Source organism: Panthera pardus, unplaced genomic scaffold (assembly GCF_024362965.1).
Source record: "Panthera pardus isolate Hobbes unplaced genomic scaffold, ASM2436296v1 HiC_scaffold_21, whole genome shotgun sequence".
Taxonomy (NCBI): Eukaryota; Metazoa; Chordata; class Mammalia; order Carnivora; family Felidae; genus Panthera; species Panthera pardus.
The window spans coordinates 20,694,527-20,712,714 of NW_026526777.1; the positions used below are offsets into that span (position 1 = coordinate 20,694,527).

The window sequence follows — 18,188 nt, forward strand, 5'->3', positions numbered from 1 at the left end:
AAAGGTTTAAAATATGTGCATTTATTCTAGCATTTCAAGATTTTTGTAGGAAAAGTTGTTTGTTTCATCCATGTCATTCATGGTTTTGTATATCAAAATTTGATTTCTATTCAGTTTGGGTTTTTTAGACTTCTGAGCCTAAAAGTTGATAACACCTCTGTTCGTTTTATTGCTTTAGCATTTGAAAAGAATTTTTTTTTAATTTTTTTTAACATTTATTTATTTTTGAGACAGAGAGAGAGAGAGAGAGCATGAACAGGGGAGGGTCAGAGAAAGGGGGAGACACAGAATCTGAAACAGGCTCCAGGCTCTGAGCTGTCAGCACGGAGCCTGAGCGGGACTCGAATCCACAGACCGCGAGATCGTGACCTGAGCCGAAGTCGGATGCTTAACCGACTGAGCCACCCAGGCGCCCCTGAAAAGAATCTTTCTGAGTAAATGATTTTTTGTTTGTTTTTAAGAATTACACTAGCTCTATTGGTTGCTGTCACTGTAAATTAATACCTTAGGACACCATCTCTGAATCTACGATGCTTTCCACTGCCGACATCAATAGCTATTAAATATTTACTTTTAAAAATCTGTAGTTGTACCATTTTACCAAACATAAAACGAACCTGACGCCTTTCTACTGCTGCAAATGTTGGTGTGTCTCTCTCATAGAATAACAGTGTCTTTGCCCTTTATTTTCCAGCTGTGGGCTGTTATCTCAAAAAATATATATATTTATGTTACACCGATATAATATATTAAACCCTAGTTCTTTGTGGAACTCCAAAGTTACTCTTTGGAAATTCAAGTAGATTACTTAAAGTGAGTTCTGCTTTATTTATATAATTAACTTAAACTAGCATGATTTGTCATTGGAGTGAAAAATCACATAATCTATTTTTTCTAATTTGTCTTTTTTTTTAACATTCAGGGTTTTTTTTTAATTTTTAGTTTATCCACTGTGAAGATGATGCTAAGTACTTTCTTATATTGACTTAAATTGATGATAAAGTTTGAGATATGTCATTCAGCTTTGTATAAATGCAAATTACACATGTTGTCTTATAAAGCCTGTTTTCTCCTTGGATGGCTTTTCAGAAAGACACCATCCAGATATATTGATTTTCTATTTGGATTTTGTTAGATTGGCTTAAAAGCATCTTGTGAACTGGCCACACCAAGCCAATTTAAAAAATAATTTTGAAAAGAGGCTCCATCTATTACACACAACAAATGTAGATATATTTCAGGTAATTATGGCTCTAGGTCTGTTCTTTCTCAAGAATGCAAACTTTATTCTCATTTCTAATTCCAGTTTTATGTCAGTTATTAACATAATGAAGATTCCTTCTCTCATCTCTAGATTTCTAGATTATTCCTGAACAAAATGACTGATTCAAAGTTTATAATAATATGATGCCTGGGATGACTTTAAACTAGTATACAATCATCTCTCAATTGTGTTTAATTTAAAATTCCACTGTCTCTTTAGATGAAAACGTTCCTTCCAATCTTTTTAAGAGCTTCAAGATTTTTCCATCTAAGCATTTCAGGTTCCTCCAACACAGCCTCTGTAATTAGTGGCTCCAGGCCAGTAAATTCATCCTGCCTGTCAGTGCCTCTGTTTCTGCTAGCTTCAGCCCATGATGTGAAAGTAAATCATTACAACTGGCTTCCCAGACTTGAAATTGAATTTGACAAACAGTCTTTGGGAGTTATATAGGATGAGAATGTGAGATACAGATAGCAATCACACCTGTGTAACCTCATTACACATATTCAATTCCCACTGACTTCAAAGAGAGTCATGAGTATATAAGAAAAAGCAAAAGTTGTCACTGGATTCCTAGATTCCTAATATGTCTCTAATGGCATACAGAAGGCATCATGCTTCTCATTGAGCACTGGGAGTTCCAGGTTCCAAGTAATGAATATCTTTTATTTGCTATTTAAATAATGTCCACTGCGGTATATTATTCCAAATAGATCTCATTTCAGTCCACAATGCCTCAAGAGTGTAATTTCAAAAGCGTAATTATGAGAGATAAAACGTTCATGAATTTACGGTACATTGCGAAAGTTAGAAGTAAAGTCAGCAGAAAATGATGAAACAAACTCAGAAGATATTAGAACAAAGAAAATTAGAGATCTTTTAATACCATGCCTTCATTTTACCTACGAGAAAGCTCAGGTTGCAGGAAGAAAACGAAAGCCTAGGTCAAAGAACTAGTCACTGACTGACCTGGAATAAAAATCAAGTCTTGTGATTTTCATTTTAATGTTGTCCATCTCATATTAGTGATTTTCAGGGGAAACAAACATATAAATTAAAATTTTATAATTTCTAATTTCCTCTAGTATAAATCCCAAGATACACAAATTTAGGATTTTTTTCCCAAGATCGTTATTTTATCAACAATGTTTTCCTTCTTTACAATTATAAATTCCAAATGATTGGCATGTTAATGTGGATTTTGAAGTCCAAGTTAGTTACTTTGAAAAAGTAACCCTATTAATATGTTTATTAGTTTACTAAAAGTTACTGCAATGATCACTTTATAAGTCCTGTTTAGAATATTTTTAGCCTCCTCTTGTTCTTTCAGAGTCGCTTTTAAAATTCAAAAAATTACAGGCAGAAATGCGCTTCACTTGCAAAAGAATGATAAGCTCGGCCGTATGTTCCCCTCAAGCTTCCTTGTCATGGTGTCCTCAAGTGTGCTATAGCCAGAAGAAGACACTGGGGCAGTGTAGCCTTTGGTCTCTAATTAGTTTCATGCTTATCATTCCAGCATTCAAATACAAATGAATTTTCAAACTTCTTTTAAAACTGAAGACACTGATTGACTTTTGGCTGTTGCTTAAAAAAAAACATCCCGAGGAAATGCATCCTTTTTACCTGCACATTCCTGACCTCATAAAAGAACGAGTACTCACAATGGCTTGCAGGTGTTATTACTTGTAAGGAGAATAAAGCATCTTGAAAATGCACACACCCCCATAATATCAGTACTTCCAGTGATATAAAATGAAATGAATGAATGAATAACAAACAAAATATCACAAATGTATTTTCCTTGTCTTCTCATATAAATTAAGACGGGATAACAAAAGTCTCATAATAAATTCAAATATTTAAAAATCAGTGTTAAAAAATATGGATGCTTAGAGAGGGCTACTTCTAGAAATGCAAGGATTATTTCAGATCAGCATCTGTAAGGATTCATTGATTAATTTCGCCTATGACTACATCAATACAAATGGGTTTTATGGCACCTGATATATTTATTTTCACTCTTTTGCAGTTGAAACTCCTACTTCTAATAACGGTTGAAAACTTGGTAGCCACAATGTTTGGATTCCAGAAGCAGAACAAAAATGGTGACTTCATATCTCAAAGAGTCACAGATTTGTCTTAATTTGGAAACTGGAGCTAAATAATTTACGAAATGTGAAAGAGTAGTATCATGTCAATGACACTGCTTCAGATGATCTTTCCTAAGCAGCTATTGATAATTTACATGTAAAAGGCCAAATGCTAGGCGCTTTCTTTAATATCCTGTTTACTCTTTACAGCAACTGTATGAATAGAGGTTAGTTATACCTATTTTATAGTTTATTTTATTAAAAAAAAAAAAAAAACCTTAGAGCCCGTAGGATTAACTAACATGACCAAGGTAACACAACTAGTGAGAGTAGAGATATTTTTTTCAAACAAAATTGTCTATTATTTATTTATTCTTCAGCAAAGATAATAGAATATGTTGGAAATTCAGTCATGAATTCAATCTTTCAAAAACTATAATTTTTATTGTTCTATAACTGAATGGGATTTGATCTACAATATATATATTTTTAAGCAGAAGAATTTATCTTCCCAATTCAAAGTAACACAGAACTTTCCAATATAAAATGGAATCAAATCAAGTTGTCTCTTTCCCTCTCTCTCTCTCTCTCTCTCTCTCTGTCTCTCTCCCTGTTTCCCTTTCCTGTCTTCCTTTCCTGGCTCTTTCTTTTCCTTTCCTTGAAGTAACATAAATTCCAAGTGGCCTTATTTTCCTGGAACTGAGGCAAGGACATCTTAGCCATGTAATGTCATGTCCCCTGAGTCTAACTGACCCTTCTTTGCCTAGGTATTATCTTCTGTTTCTGTTGCATCTGTTCTGGATGTCTCTGATCCACCATGACCTCCAGTTGACTGATCCATAGTCTACATATCCATTCTTCCAATGGTAAGGCCCTCACTCACACTATTTCCTACCTTTCTTGTAGACAGAGTAAATTTATAAATCTCAACATGCTTAGCCTGGATGTGCAGAACTCTATAATATTGCTATGGTTCAAGCTAGTCCAAAAAGTATCTCAAGCAACCATTGATAACCTGAGACATTTACCATCTTGCTTATCTGTGTCCTGAGACTCATAAGTCATGGCATGTTCAGCTCTGAGATACCTCCAAACTTATCTGGTGTCTCCAGAGACATTTATTCTCCCTAGACTCAGCTAAAAGCATATAGCAAAGACTAAATCTCTTTCCAAAGACCCAGCAACCACTAAAAAGAATGCACTTTTCCTCCAGTCTCTTTCCTGCCTTGTAGTTGAACCCATCTCCAAAAATGGCTCCTGGGGAGAAATCATAAAGCAGGTTGTCTGCAATCCATAGTCTCCCTGGTGGCAGGAGGAGGGAGATAGGGGAGACACCCTGAGAAACTAAGAAGTTCCTTTAGCCAAATCTCCTTGTAATCATGCTGATGACAGTTCTGGTACACAAACTAACAATATTCACTCTCAAGAGAGTCCATATCTGTGAAAATATTTTGGTATGCTATGCTTGGTTTGTCTAGGAATGTTTGTACTAAACAAACATGGAGTCTATGAAATTATAGCACATGTCTCTCTGGAAAATGTCAGATAAACTATGCAACCATCTGGGAACGTGACAATGTATCATAGCAAAATGGTCCTCTTCTGTGTCATTTATGTAGCCACGAATATCACACAGAGTCCCATACAGTAATCTGAGCCGGAGCACATCCTGACTGACAAGAAGTCACCCAGGCAACTACATTGAAGGTTCTGGTCTCTCACTTTCACCTATGCTTCATGATTACTTATCTTCCTGAAATTATTGGTAAAGTTTGCTATTAGGTAAGATTTCTTATTTGAGTGAGTCTGATTTGACAGTACAGTCCTTGTGTTATCTCAATCCATTACCATCTTCTCTCACTGGTATAAACCCTAGGTTCTGAGTCATCCAGATCTGGTCTTTGGTATTTTTAAATAAGATTATAGATTTCACTAAAATGCTTTTCTCTTTAAGGCACCTCAGTCTTACAATTAAAAGTAGGAATATCTGTGACTATTGTATGCTTGAGGCCGTGGACATAAAAGACCCTTATTGATTCTTGAATGATGACGACAACAGTAAGGATAATGCAATATTAAGATATGAACTACTGCTTTTATTTGAGATGTTTACTGTGGCAGCACCACAACATCATCTTTGGTACATTACAGTCACAATTTTGTTACTCTTCTCTCCTGAAATCTTAAGTGAAATGAGTACTTAACTATTTTAGCTAGATGCCAAGGAAGTATTAATAAAAATTATATTGATAATTTTTGTTAATAATAGTGTGAATAGTTTGATAAATTCCTATGTCATCTTATTTTTTCAAGTATTGTTTTAAAAACAAACACAAAGGATTAGCAACCTCTGCAATTGTGCCTCTGATACGTACAGACAGATTGAGCAAAATATTCAATTATAACAATCAAATTGTGAGAATTGAATTTGTTGAACTCTTATTAAAAAGGTTCTAAAACACTTTATCAGATATTATTTGAGTACCAGGAAAGCCACGTGCGCAAATATATTGCTAAATATGCCACAAAATGATTGACTATTTTATAAACAAAATATGTCATATTCAGTGATTAAAGTCCAACAAATGTAAGATTCTAAGGTTTACATAGGACAAAATTTAATACAAAAAACTCCTTAGTAATCTACACAAATTAGGTACTTGCCTTATGATATAAATAATATTTTCAACTATAACTGAAATTAACTATAAATGAATAAAAAACATTATTATTACAGAAGAAAAAGACAAAACATTTTGAGTTTTCCAAATGAATCTACTATTATGGACCAAACTATATGGCACTATACATAAGAATTAAATTATTTTCCTATTAAAATTAAGTATATTTCAACTGATAACTATTAGTCTATTTTTAATGTGTCTTTTTGGTATCTTTATCAGTGATATAAAAGAACTAAAAAAATTTTATGAGTATGGAAAGAGAAAAATACAAATAATTTATTTTAAGGTAAGAGTTAATGAAAATAGTTACTATTATTTTCTATTATTGAAAATTTTTCCAATTTAAAACTTAGAATTTCTGTGAATTCAGTTCTGCAAATATGCATTGCTTATGAAAAATGGAATTTTTATTACTAGAAGAAAATTTCAGAATATAAAATTTTAAAATCTAGAGCTTCCTACGGGACCTTGAGGAGACGTATTATGATAGTGTTTCCTAAGGCAATATATTTTAGGAAGTAAAAGTGACAGTGTGGCTCTTGGGCAAATCTATACATTTAAATGAAAACTGCATTGATGGTGTTTCTATACAAAACATTTTTTGTACCAATGATGTTTTATTATATGGTGCCAAGTGGACCTTGTATAATATTTATCTTCATGACTCAGATCTAACTATAAAGAACCAAACCAGCAACTGCTCAAATTTACGTTACTTTGTGTCATATCATTAGAGAACACAAAGTACTCCAAGCGTCATTTAGACAAGATACTTTGCTAGATAGAACCTGTTCTGCTTTTAAGGCAGAGCTGCCCAGGCAAAAACCTCCTCAAGTGAAATAATAAACCAAATGTGTGTGTTACTAGAATGATGTTTTGTGTAAATATATCACACAGTGTAGTGTACAATTTAGAATAACTTCAATATAGTGTTATCGGTCACACTATGGCATATATTAGGCTTTTGGCTCTTTTTTTTAATGTTTACTTATTTTTGAAGGAGGAGAGAGAGAGAGAAAGAAAGAATCTGAAGCAGGATCCAAACTCTGAGCTGTCAGCACAGAGGCCTGTATGGGGCTCAAACCCACGAACCGTGAGATCGTGACCTGAGCCGAAGTCAGATACTTAACCAACTGAGCCACTCAGGCGCCCCTAGGCTTTTGGCTCTTTTATACGTGATCTTATTTACCAAGAATTTTTATATTGTATATATGACTATAAAAAAAACACACAGAAAAGTTTCTATTCTTTATTACAGTTGGTTACATAGTCCAAATGCATGCAGCATCCTTTGGCTATAGAAAAACGAACTTACAGCTATTAATATAAAAAATAAAAAGAAAACACTGCTGAAAATTAAAAAGAAAAGTGATTTCTGGATAAAATAATGACAATTCCAAAAGAAAAAATGTGTTTTCCAGTCTGTGGTATCCCTACATGGAAAAGTTTTCTGTGTATTAGGCAGCAAATAAGCCTTTTTCCCTGATGAATCTTTGTCAGTTTACTGTCAGAACAGAATGGGGCAAATTAGTTTGAATTAACCACTTAGACCACATATGCACAATGCCTAATAGTCTGTGACTTGTCTGATAAACATTGAAAATTTTATTTTACAAATTCTTGTTTGACCAATTTTAATTTTTTTCTAAATTAAAATTCAGTTTAATGAGTTTATGAGTTTAGATCAATGGTTTTCAATCTAGAACCTTGGACCCCTAAGTTCACACCAAAATGGACTCAAAACTAACAATAATGATGCTAATGACGATATTGATAAAATAATCAGAAACAACATTTATTGTGTGCCTACTGTACTCCAGGAACTGTTCCATATGTTTTACGTGTATTCAATATTTAATCTTTACAACACAGCTGTGAAATTAGTATTTTCATTTTACAGATGAAGCGATTAATGCAAAGGTAGATGAGGTAGCTTTTCCCAAGATCATTTAGTTAGTAACTGGCTAGTTAAGATTCGAACCCAAGCAACCTAAATATTTTAATCATTATGCATATTATCTTCCAAGATAGTCATGGGAAGTCCATGAACTATTTTCAATTCTAAACTATCTTATAAATATTGCATATTTTTCTATTTTGGATAAATTAACTTAATTGCTATTTCTTTTACTTTGGTCAAAATTGTGTGAAATCAGAGTGATAACACTAATTGATTACAAATAATAATCAGACGTCCACAGACATCTTGGGACATAAGGAAGATTATGACTTTTGTGTTGTCTCACAACCATTTGATAAGAAAGTTAAAACAAGAAAACCCAGATTTCTTGGTTTCTTTCCAATATGTTTCTGAACCTCTATCTCTCTAATATAATACTATATCAGAATTTCCTTCACACAATGTTTTATATTTTTCCTGCACTTTCTAACCTTAGCACATTTAAAATATCTGGAGCTAATGCTTTAAAGACTTGCAAACTTTTAAAGTGGCTTCTATGCTCAAAAAATATGAAACAAGGTATAAAACCCACTTTTTATCCAGTCAGCACATCCTTTGGTAACATATTCTATTTCTTCTATCTAATTTTAAGGTGCCCAGTTGCAATGGTGTATAACAACCTGATAAGGTTTCATTGCAAAATTCAGTCACAGGGTAGGTCAATCTGAAAAAAATAATGTTCACATAAATCCAACCTGGATCAAAATTTTTATTGCAGACATGAAAGTAAGCTAGGGTTGGGGTAGAAATGAAAGAGCTATAGAAATGTAGCACACTCATAATCTTTCATTTCTGCCCTGGAGAGGCTTGAAATGTTGAAGCCAGGAAATAGAATATGATCAAACAGCCCTGCTTGTATGTGACTAAATTGATAAAAGCCATGAAAACCTCAATCTAAATTATAAAGCACATTTATGAAGTCCTATCAAACTGAATTGTTATCTTTATGTGTTTTAAACAAATTCTGAACACTGAATAATGGACCAATAAATGCTTAATGAAAGAATGAATATATGGTTCTACCAATCCACACTTTATTTTTTGAGATACTTACTTTCACATCTCTAAAATCCACATGAAGCCAAGACTTGAAATTTTTTCTGAGTGATTTGTGGGAGAAAGAAAAGGTGCTGTATTACCAGTAGAGAAAATCCTATGCATTTTGAATATTAATAAGTTCTTTAAATGTGAATACAAATTATGTCATAACATTTGTTTATAGTAGTGAATTGTCATGACATCCCCTAAATTATCCACTAATCACAATTGGCAAGGCAAAAAAAAAAAATAAAATGGTGACAGATTTGACATGCAAGCGATTAAGTTAATTTTAAACTCAAACTCATCTGCTAGGTTTTAAAAAGTGGAGACATAAATTCTAAATGGAATGGCCAATGTGAATAGCCATTTCGAGTTTAAATGCCCAACTTGAGAACGGGTTATACAGTACAGAAAATTGTTCAGATTTTGAGAATCTGGAAATTTTGTCACATATAGATAAGGAGAGAAAAAAGAAAGAATGTAATCTCTTATCTTCACACACTTGAAATTTTATGTCTGGCATTGTTTGAAGAAGATTGGAAATCTAGAACTATATCCATAATGACAGTTTTAAGTTACAGATGTTAGCTTGCAAATTCATGCACAAATTATACACCGATTGATCAACACTCCCTTAAATTACCTAATTAATGAAATGAAACACTTTGCATGTACTTATCATGGCAACATATCATAACACTTTTAGCTCTATGTTTTTACTATGAATAAACAAGCAAATTGATAAATGCATGTGTATCTCCAAATGTCCTTTCTGTTACTACTATTTGACATAAAAAGTTAAAATTAATTATCATCCAATAAATATATCTTTTAATAAACAATTTACAGTAAAAGTTAAAGATTCAACATTGGTTGTTGTTAAAAAGGAACACCACGTGGATATTTTTTGAATTGAGGAAGTGAAGGGAATGAAGTGAGAATATCCATCCATGTGTGCTGAAGGTAGCTCTTCCATAGCTGCTAGAGAAGTAAGTGACTCTTAACACAATTCCTGTTTTTTTGCCTTTAATTTGAGCCAGAGTGCCAACAATAACAGCAAAATAAGTAGCAGAAAAAGCATTCTCTACGTTGGGAAAAAAATGGATTTAATGTAATGATAAATTGAAAAGTTTTTAGAGACTGCTATATGAGAATAAGCTTGAGCAATGCTACTCAAAGTATCCTGTATGGAGCAGTGTTGGACAGAAAACTCTTCCCAGTACATGGTGAGATAAGGAGCTTATGACATCATATAAGTCAACTCTATAGTCACTAAACAATATTTAATTCAACTGATATATTTTTTATAATAATACTTCCTCAATGAAGAAAGCACTGTGTAGATTTATATTTGAGTACAAGCTCCTGATCTTATTCTAGACTGGTAATAACTATGAATAGTAATGAGCCAGCACAGGGGTCAGCAAATTAAGGCCTGCAAACCAAATCTCACCCACCACATTTTTTTGTAAACAAAGTTTTATTGGAACACAGTTATGAGCATTCTTTTCTTTTTCCATGACCCAACTACAAGACATAGTTGAGTGCTTGCAGCAGAGACCATCTGGTCCTTCAGAATTTTGAACATCTGGCCCTTTAAAGAAAATATTTGCTGACCCCTGAGCTTGAGCATCCATATGATCTTGAAAGCTTTTGAAAAGAGAAGTTGAAAATCAAAAACAAGGGCTCCTGGATGGTTCAGTCAGTGAACATCTGACTCTTGATTTCAGCTCAGGTCATGATCTCACAGTTCATGAGTCTGAACCAGTGTCAAACTCTGCACTGACAGTGCAGATCCTGATTGAGATTCTTTCTGTTTTCTTTTCTCTCTGCCTCTCCCCAACTCTCTCTCTTTTTCTCAAAATAAATAAATAAACTTAAAAAAAAAGAAAATCAATAGAGCATATCTAAATGTGCATGTTAAGGCACATATTATTCATTGTGTGCCATTCTATGGGAAGAGGTGGGACCTCATGAATCCTGACAATGTAAGCCGATTACGATTACAACTACGATTTGAGAACTGTGTATTCTAACCAGACTCTGACTTGGATGGCAAGAATAATTAAATATTCCCAAGGAAAACATGATGATTGTTCAGGTTTTAACCTGAATATTAGTCAGTCTGGAATTTTATAGAAAATAGGGAATTTCTATTCCGTATTCAGTGAGTGGTAAATACATTCTACACCTAATATTTTTACTCCTGTTTAGAAAGGCAGAATATCTTCCAACACTAAAGGGATATTTTTAAAATGTAAAAAAATAAGGTTATACCATGGATATACAAAACCATATTTTGAGGATAGGTAAATTTACAAAGGTATAAATAAGAATGAACAGGCCACAAATACCATTTCCCCATTAATTTGAAATGTTACTTAAATTATGAGATATTTTTGCTTTCAAGCCATATTACAATATGTGGTTCTTTCTATTTCTTACCTAAAAGGAAAAATATACTCTGAGAAAATTTTTTTAATTGTATTTAATTTGAAGAAACAGCTATTTATGTACATAAACATTCATATGTATATACAAATGTATCTAGAAAAATAGACAAAAAGAAAAAAACTTCATATCTTGATTAGTCAAAATAAATGGAAAAGAAAACTTAACACAATTTCTCACATACAGAATAATTGAATATGTTAAATGAGCACCAATTTACATATAACATCTGCTAAATGTTTAAACAATTTAAACAGTTTGATTATATTTATAGATGTGACTTTTAAATATATAGGCCAAAGCAATTATAGCAAGGTTGCAGGTATAAAGCTAATATACCAAAGTTCAACTGCTTTCTTATATAACAGCAATGAACAAGTGGAATTAGAAATTAAAAATGCAGTACAATTTACATTAGCATCAAAACACTGAAATACTTAGGTATACATTTAACAAAATCTGTACAAGATCTCTATGATGAAGACTATAAAACTTTAATGAAAGGAACCATAGAACTAAAGAAATGAAAAGATATTTCATGTGCATGGATAAGACCCAATATTGTCAAGATGTCAATTCTTCTCAATTTGATCTATAGATTCAATGGAATCTGAATCAAAATCCCAGCAACTTATTGTGTGGATATTGACAAACTGATTCTAAAGTTTATTTGGAAGGCAAAAGACCCAGAATAGTCAAGACAATATTGAAGAAGAACAATTAAGATTGATACTATTTGACTTCAAGACTTACAATAAAGCTAGAGCAATAAAAAAAGTGTGGTATTGGGACGCCTGGGTGGCTCAGTCGGTTGAGCGTCCGACTTCGGCTCAGGTCGTGATCTCACAGTTCGTGAGTTTGAGCCCCGCATCGGGCTCTGTGCTGACAGCCTGGAGCCTGCTTCGGATTCTGCGTCTCCCTCTCTCTCTCTGCCCCTTCCCCGCTCGCATTCTGTCTCCGTATCTCTCAAAAATAAACGTTTAAAAAAAAAAAAAAGTGTGGTATTGACAAAAGAACAGGCAAATAGATCAATAAGACTGAATAAATAGCCCAGAAATAGACCCACAGAAATATAGTCAACTGATCTCTGATAAAAGAGCAAAAGCAATACAATGAAGCAAAGATAGTCTTTTCAACAAATGGTGCTGAACAATGGGACATTCACATGAAAAAAGAAATCTAGACACAGACCTAATATCTTTCACAAATGTAAACTCAGAATGGATCACAGATATTGGTATAAAATGCAAAACTCTAAACTTCTAGAAGATAACACAGGAGATAAATCTAAGTGATCTTAAGTTTTGGCAATGGCTTTTAGATGCAACACCAAAAGCATGATTCATGAAGGAGATAAGATTAATAAGCTGGGCTACATTAAAATTAAAATTTTTGTTCTGCAGGAGACACTGGCAAAAAAAATTTAAAAAAAACAAGCCACAGACTGAAGGAAATATTTGCAAAAGATATGATTGATAAATAATTGGTGCATAAAATATCAAAGAACACTTAAAACTCAACAATAAGAAAACCACCCAATTATAAAATGGACCAAAGACCTTAATAGATGCCTCACAAAAGAAGATAAACAGGTGGTAAATCAGCACATAAAAAGATGCTTCTCATTCTATGTCATCAGAAAAATGCAAATTAAAATGAGATACCATTGCACACCTGTTAAAATGGCCAAAACCTAGAACATTGACAACACCAAATGCTGACAAGGATGTGGAGCAACAGAAACTCATTGCTGGTGGGAATACAAAATGGCACGGCCACTTTGGAAGCCAGTTTGTCAGTTTCTTCCAAAAACTAAACATATTCTTGCTATAGAATCCAGCAGTCATGCTCCTTGGTATTTACCTAAAGAAGTTGAAAACATGTCTACACAGAAACCTGCACATGGATGTCTGGGAGAGCTTTACTCATAACTGTAAAAACTAGGAAGCAACTAAGATGTCCTTCAGTAGGTGAATGGATGGACTATGTTCAGTGCAGACAATAAAATATTAAGCACTAAAAAGAAATGAGCTATCAAGCCATGAAAAGACGTGAAGTAAAATGAAATGTATATTACTAAGTGAAAGTAGTATGATTCCAGCTATATGAAATTCTGGAAAAGGCAAAACTATAGAAACCTTAAAAAGATCAATGATTGGGGCGCCTGGGTGGCTCAGTCGGTTAAGTGTCCAACTTCAGCTCAGGTCATGATCTCACAGTTTGTGAGTTCAAGCCCCGCATCGGGCTCTGTGCTGACAGCTCAAGAGCCTGGAGCCTGCTTCAGATTCTGCGTCTCCCTCTCTCTCTGCCCCTCCCATGCTTGCACTCTGTCTCTCTCTCTCTCAAAAATAAATAAACATTAGGAAATTAAAAAAAAAAAAAAAGATCAATGGTTGCCAGGGGCTGGGGAGAGAGATGAATAGGCAGAGGACAGAGGATTTTTAGGACAGTAATTCTACTCTGTAGGATACGATAATGATGTATACCATTATACATTTGTCCAAACCCATAGAATGTACTACACCAGGACTCAACCCTAACTAAACTGTGGGTTTGGGTGATAATGTGTCAATTTAGGTTCATAGGTTATAACAAATGTACCACTCTGATGGAGGAACGTTGATAATGAAGAAGGTTTTGCATGTGTGGAGGCAGAGGTATATGGGAAATCTCTGTACCTTCCTCTCAATTTTGCTTTAAAAATTAAAGTCTATTTAAAAATATGTAGGCCATTAGAAACCACTAGTTACTGTTACGAAATGCAGATGCTCTGACAAGTCAAAGACCTTTCTTTCAAATCACCAGAGAATGGTATGACTCAGTAATCAATATTTAAAAAGAAAAATATCCTACTTTGTTTTAAAGCTTACTTTTGAATATTAGAGATGACCAGTGTATTGTAGGAAAGAACATTTTGCACTAAAACAATGTGGGGTCAAAGAGCAAGAAGCAAGGACCCCTCCAGGGAATTGTAGGGTAATATAAATACCACCATGTTCACTGTTTCAGTTTTGAACGTACTCTTCCAAATGGTTGGAAAAGTAAATATGATTAATTTAAACAGACCAGTCTTGCAGAAGACACCCTCTGTAACCAGAGGCATATGGAAGATGGAAGCTAGGTATTGACATTGAAGGGATCCATGACATATTCTGGAGTAAAAATAATAATTTGAAGAATGAGTGGAATAGCATGAATATATCTTACACACACTTACTCTCTCACATCTGAAAAAATATAACCCAAAAGGTTAACAGTTACCACTCACGGAAATAATAGTAGAGGAACAATGGAAACTTTCGTTTTGTTTTATGTTGTTCAGTGGTGTTGGAAAATACACACACATACACACATATATACACATATATACATTTTACAAACACTACTTCTGTAATTTAAAAACAAACTAAAATTACTATGAGAAAGGCTTAGAATCATATGTCACTATTGAGAGGGAAAAGGGGGGCCTGTTCACTAGTTTTTTTTAATGTTTTATTTATTATTTATTTATTTATTTGAGAAAGAGAGAGACAGAGACAGAGAGCATGATTAGGGCAGAGGCAGAGAGAGAGGGAAACACAGAATCCAAAGCAGGCTCCAGGCTCTGTGCTGTCAGCACAAAGCCTGACATGGGGCTCAAACTCACGAACCATGAGATCATGACCCTAGTCAAAGTTGGACACATAACTGACTGAGCCATCCAGGTGCCCCATGTTCACCAGTTTTTAATATGCCCTAACCTTTAAGACCTGGTCATAACCTCCAGTGACTTATTGTATCTAATCATCAAGCAGAACACAGGGAACTGGAAAGATAGAAAAAATATTGGTCAAGATACAAGCAGTAATTAGCTCATGACTTCCCCTTAATTTCAGTAAGAATCTGTTTTCTCATAGATCATTCATGCTGATAGAATGACTCTCGGGAAGAATTAAGGATATTTTATATATCAAGAATTCTGAAGAGAATGAAGTAAATCAATATTTAAAAAATTTATATAGGCAAACATATAAAGATTATCATCACTCTTTATTTTGGTCAGCAGAGTTGTCCCTGAATATACATGGATGGTTTTACCAATTTCTTTGTAAACTAGTGAGTTGCTGGTTCTCATGTGAAAACAGAAAGACAAACTTATGCATCCAAGAATGACCTTGGGCTGGCCACCCTCAGCAATGTCTCTGGTACTGGGATGGAGACAGGATTTGATCTTCAATCTGCTGGAGGTAACTCAAAGTCCCAGAGTGGTGAAAATTTCTGTTGACAACCTCAGATCAATTACTGATAATCAGATAGTATTAAGAAAATTTGCTACATATGCCACTTGTATTTAGTTTATAAAAATACTGGTTGAGCCATGTGCTTGGGTGCCTAGGGACCAAACACACATGGGCCCCAGGCAAGAAAGGCAGTACATCAGGATCACCAAGTTATACCTGAGCACATAATCCAAAAGAGAGCTTGGATTGGCTAGATGCAAACTGGAAAAAAAGGCTTTTTTTCCATACAAGTATAACTTGTCTTATTAAGTACAATATATATGTAACTGAACCCTTCATCTCTATTCACTAATTAAACATAGCTGAAGGAATAAAAAGTGTTGGGAAATTTTTAAATTAAATTAAGACAAGGGGACCCTGGGTGGCTCAGTTGGTTGAACATCAGACTCTTGATTTTGGCTCAAGTCATGATCTCCTGGTCATGAGATCGAGCTCTGCGTGGGGCTCCGTACTGAGCGTGGAGCCTGGTTGGGATTCTCTCCCTCCCTCTCTTTCTGCCCCTCACATGCTTGTGCATGTGCTCTCTCTCTCTCTCTCTCTCTTACTCTCTCTCTCTCAAAATAAATAAATACACATTTAAATTAAGAGAAGCCCCCTAATTCAAGGAATTTATATTCTAAAAGAGAATGAATATGCTATAACAAAAATAATGTTTAAAATGTACATCAGAATTGAATAAGCACATAATTCTACACTAGAACAGGCACAGCACTGCAAGGATTCAGAAGAAACGCATATGTCTCTGCACTAGACTTGGAGCCAGAAGGTTTTGCATTACAGCCCTGCCCCTGAAAAAGAAGTGAGCCTTAGATAAATACTTAAATGATCTAATTTAATTTGCTCATTTGCAAAACAGATGTACTATTACCTATTTCAAAGGATTGCTTTAAAAGTTAAAGAATATAATAAATGCATAAAATTTTTGTGAACTATTAAGAAAATCTACACATATGAAGACATTACCAAAGATAAAAAATATTTTACTAGGAAAAACAGCACTTGAGCTATATGAAAGGACAGGAACAACAGAAAGTGGAAAAGGATAGCATCCCAGAGGAGAGAAGAAGTGAAATGCGTAGAAGATAAACTGGCAGCGATGCTTAGAGAATACATCTTCCTGTTAACTCACTAGTAAAACATGTGTGGTAAATAGTTAAATATTTGACTGAAAGGTGAAAAAAATATAATGTAGCACGAATGCCAGATTAAGGAGTTACAACTTTATTTGGTAGACTCTAAGGAAACACTGAAAGGCTTAAGGTTATTTTTTTATATGATCAGAAATATGTTAATGAAACACTAAAACTTTGTGGGATGGATGAGTGAGCAAAACCTAGAGATGACACGATCTCTTAAAAATTATTGAAACAGCTCAGACAAGAGATGAAAATGAAAGGCCCCACTTTTACTCTAGCAACTCCATGTCTAGGATCCATTTTATGCTAATATTGATAAATTTACATTTAAAAATGTGTGTAAAGAATAAATTGTATAATTGTTTCATAACAGTGATATTGTTTTTAAAAATGGAAACTCCTGGGACACCTGGGTGGTTCAGTCAGTTAAGCGTCCCACTTCAGCTTAGGTCATGATCTCATGAGTTTGAGTTCATGAGTTTGAGCCCTGTGTCAGGCTCTGTGCTGACAGCGTGGAGCCTGGACCCTGCTTCGGATTCTGTGTCTGTGTCTCCCTCTGTCTCTGCCTCTCTCCTTCTCATGCTCTGTCTCTGTCTCTCTCTCTCTCAAAAATAAACTTTTAAAAGAGTGGAAACTACCTAAATGTTATCAAGGAAATATTAGATAAATTACAGTGCATCCATTGTACACAATGCTATTCAGGAAATTAAGACAAAATTAAAACTACGTAAAGTGACATGGAAATATTTCTAAAACAAGTTAAACGGAACAGCAAGTCAAAGAATGAGGCATAAAGTAAAATCACATTGAAGTGTCTTAATGTACATATTTTGATATGTATACACCTTAATGAATGACATTAGAATGGATGGAGCATATCAGAATATGAACAAAAGTGAATGCTGAAGAAAGGAGTCGGGGCAGAAAGAAGTATGAAGGAGAATTCTCACGTATTTTTTTGTACATTTCTACATGTCACTCAACACTGCTCTACACACTGGGAACAAAACTGTAAATAAGACAAACAAGGTTACTGTCTCCCTGTTGCTTCCATTTTGGTTATGAGAAATGGATAATGTGTAGATAAACAAGATATCCTATGAATTTAAGTATTACACAGAGAATTAAAACAGAGAGATGTGATAGGGAATAATTTAATGTATACTTCAGATTGCATGATTTTTTTTAGTTTTCTATTTCCACAAATTTAGTGACTTAAAACTATATCCACTTATTATCTTGGTTTCCATGGGTCAGGTTTTCTGGGTCCTCTGCCCAAGTC

At 34.1% G+C, this 18,188-nt stretch overlaps 1 long non-coding RNA gene across 2 annotated transcripts in view; it reads left to right on the top strand.

Annotated features, from left to right (window-relative positions):
- LOC109276559 (uncharacterized) overlaps window positions 1-18,188 on the top strand; it is a 95,101-nt gene that overhangs the window by 15,771 nt on the left and 61,142 nt on the right. For both annotated transcript variants that reach the window (XR_008424549.1, XR_002084725.2), the window contains exon 2: window positions 4,122-4,220. This is a non-coding gene — a long non-coding RNA (uncharacterized LOC109276559). The remainder of the gene's footprint in view (window positions 1-4,121; window positions 4,221-18,188) is intronic.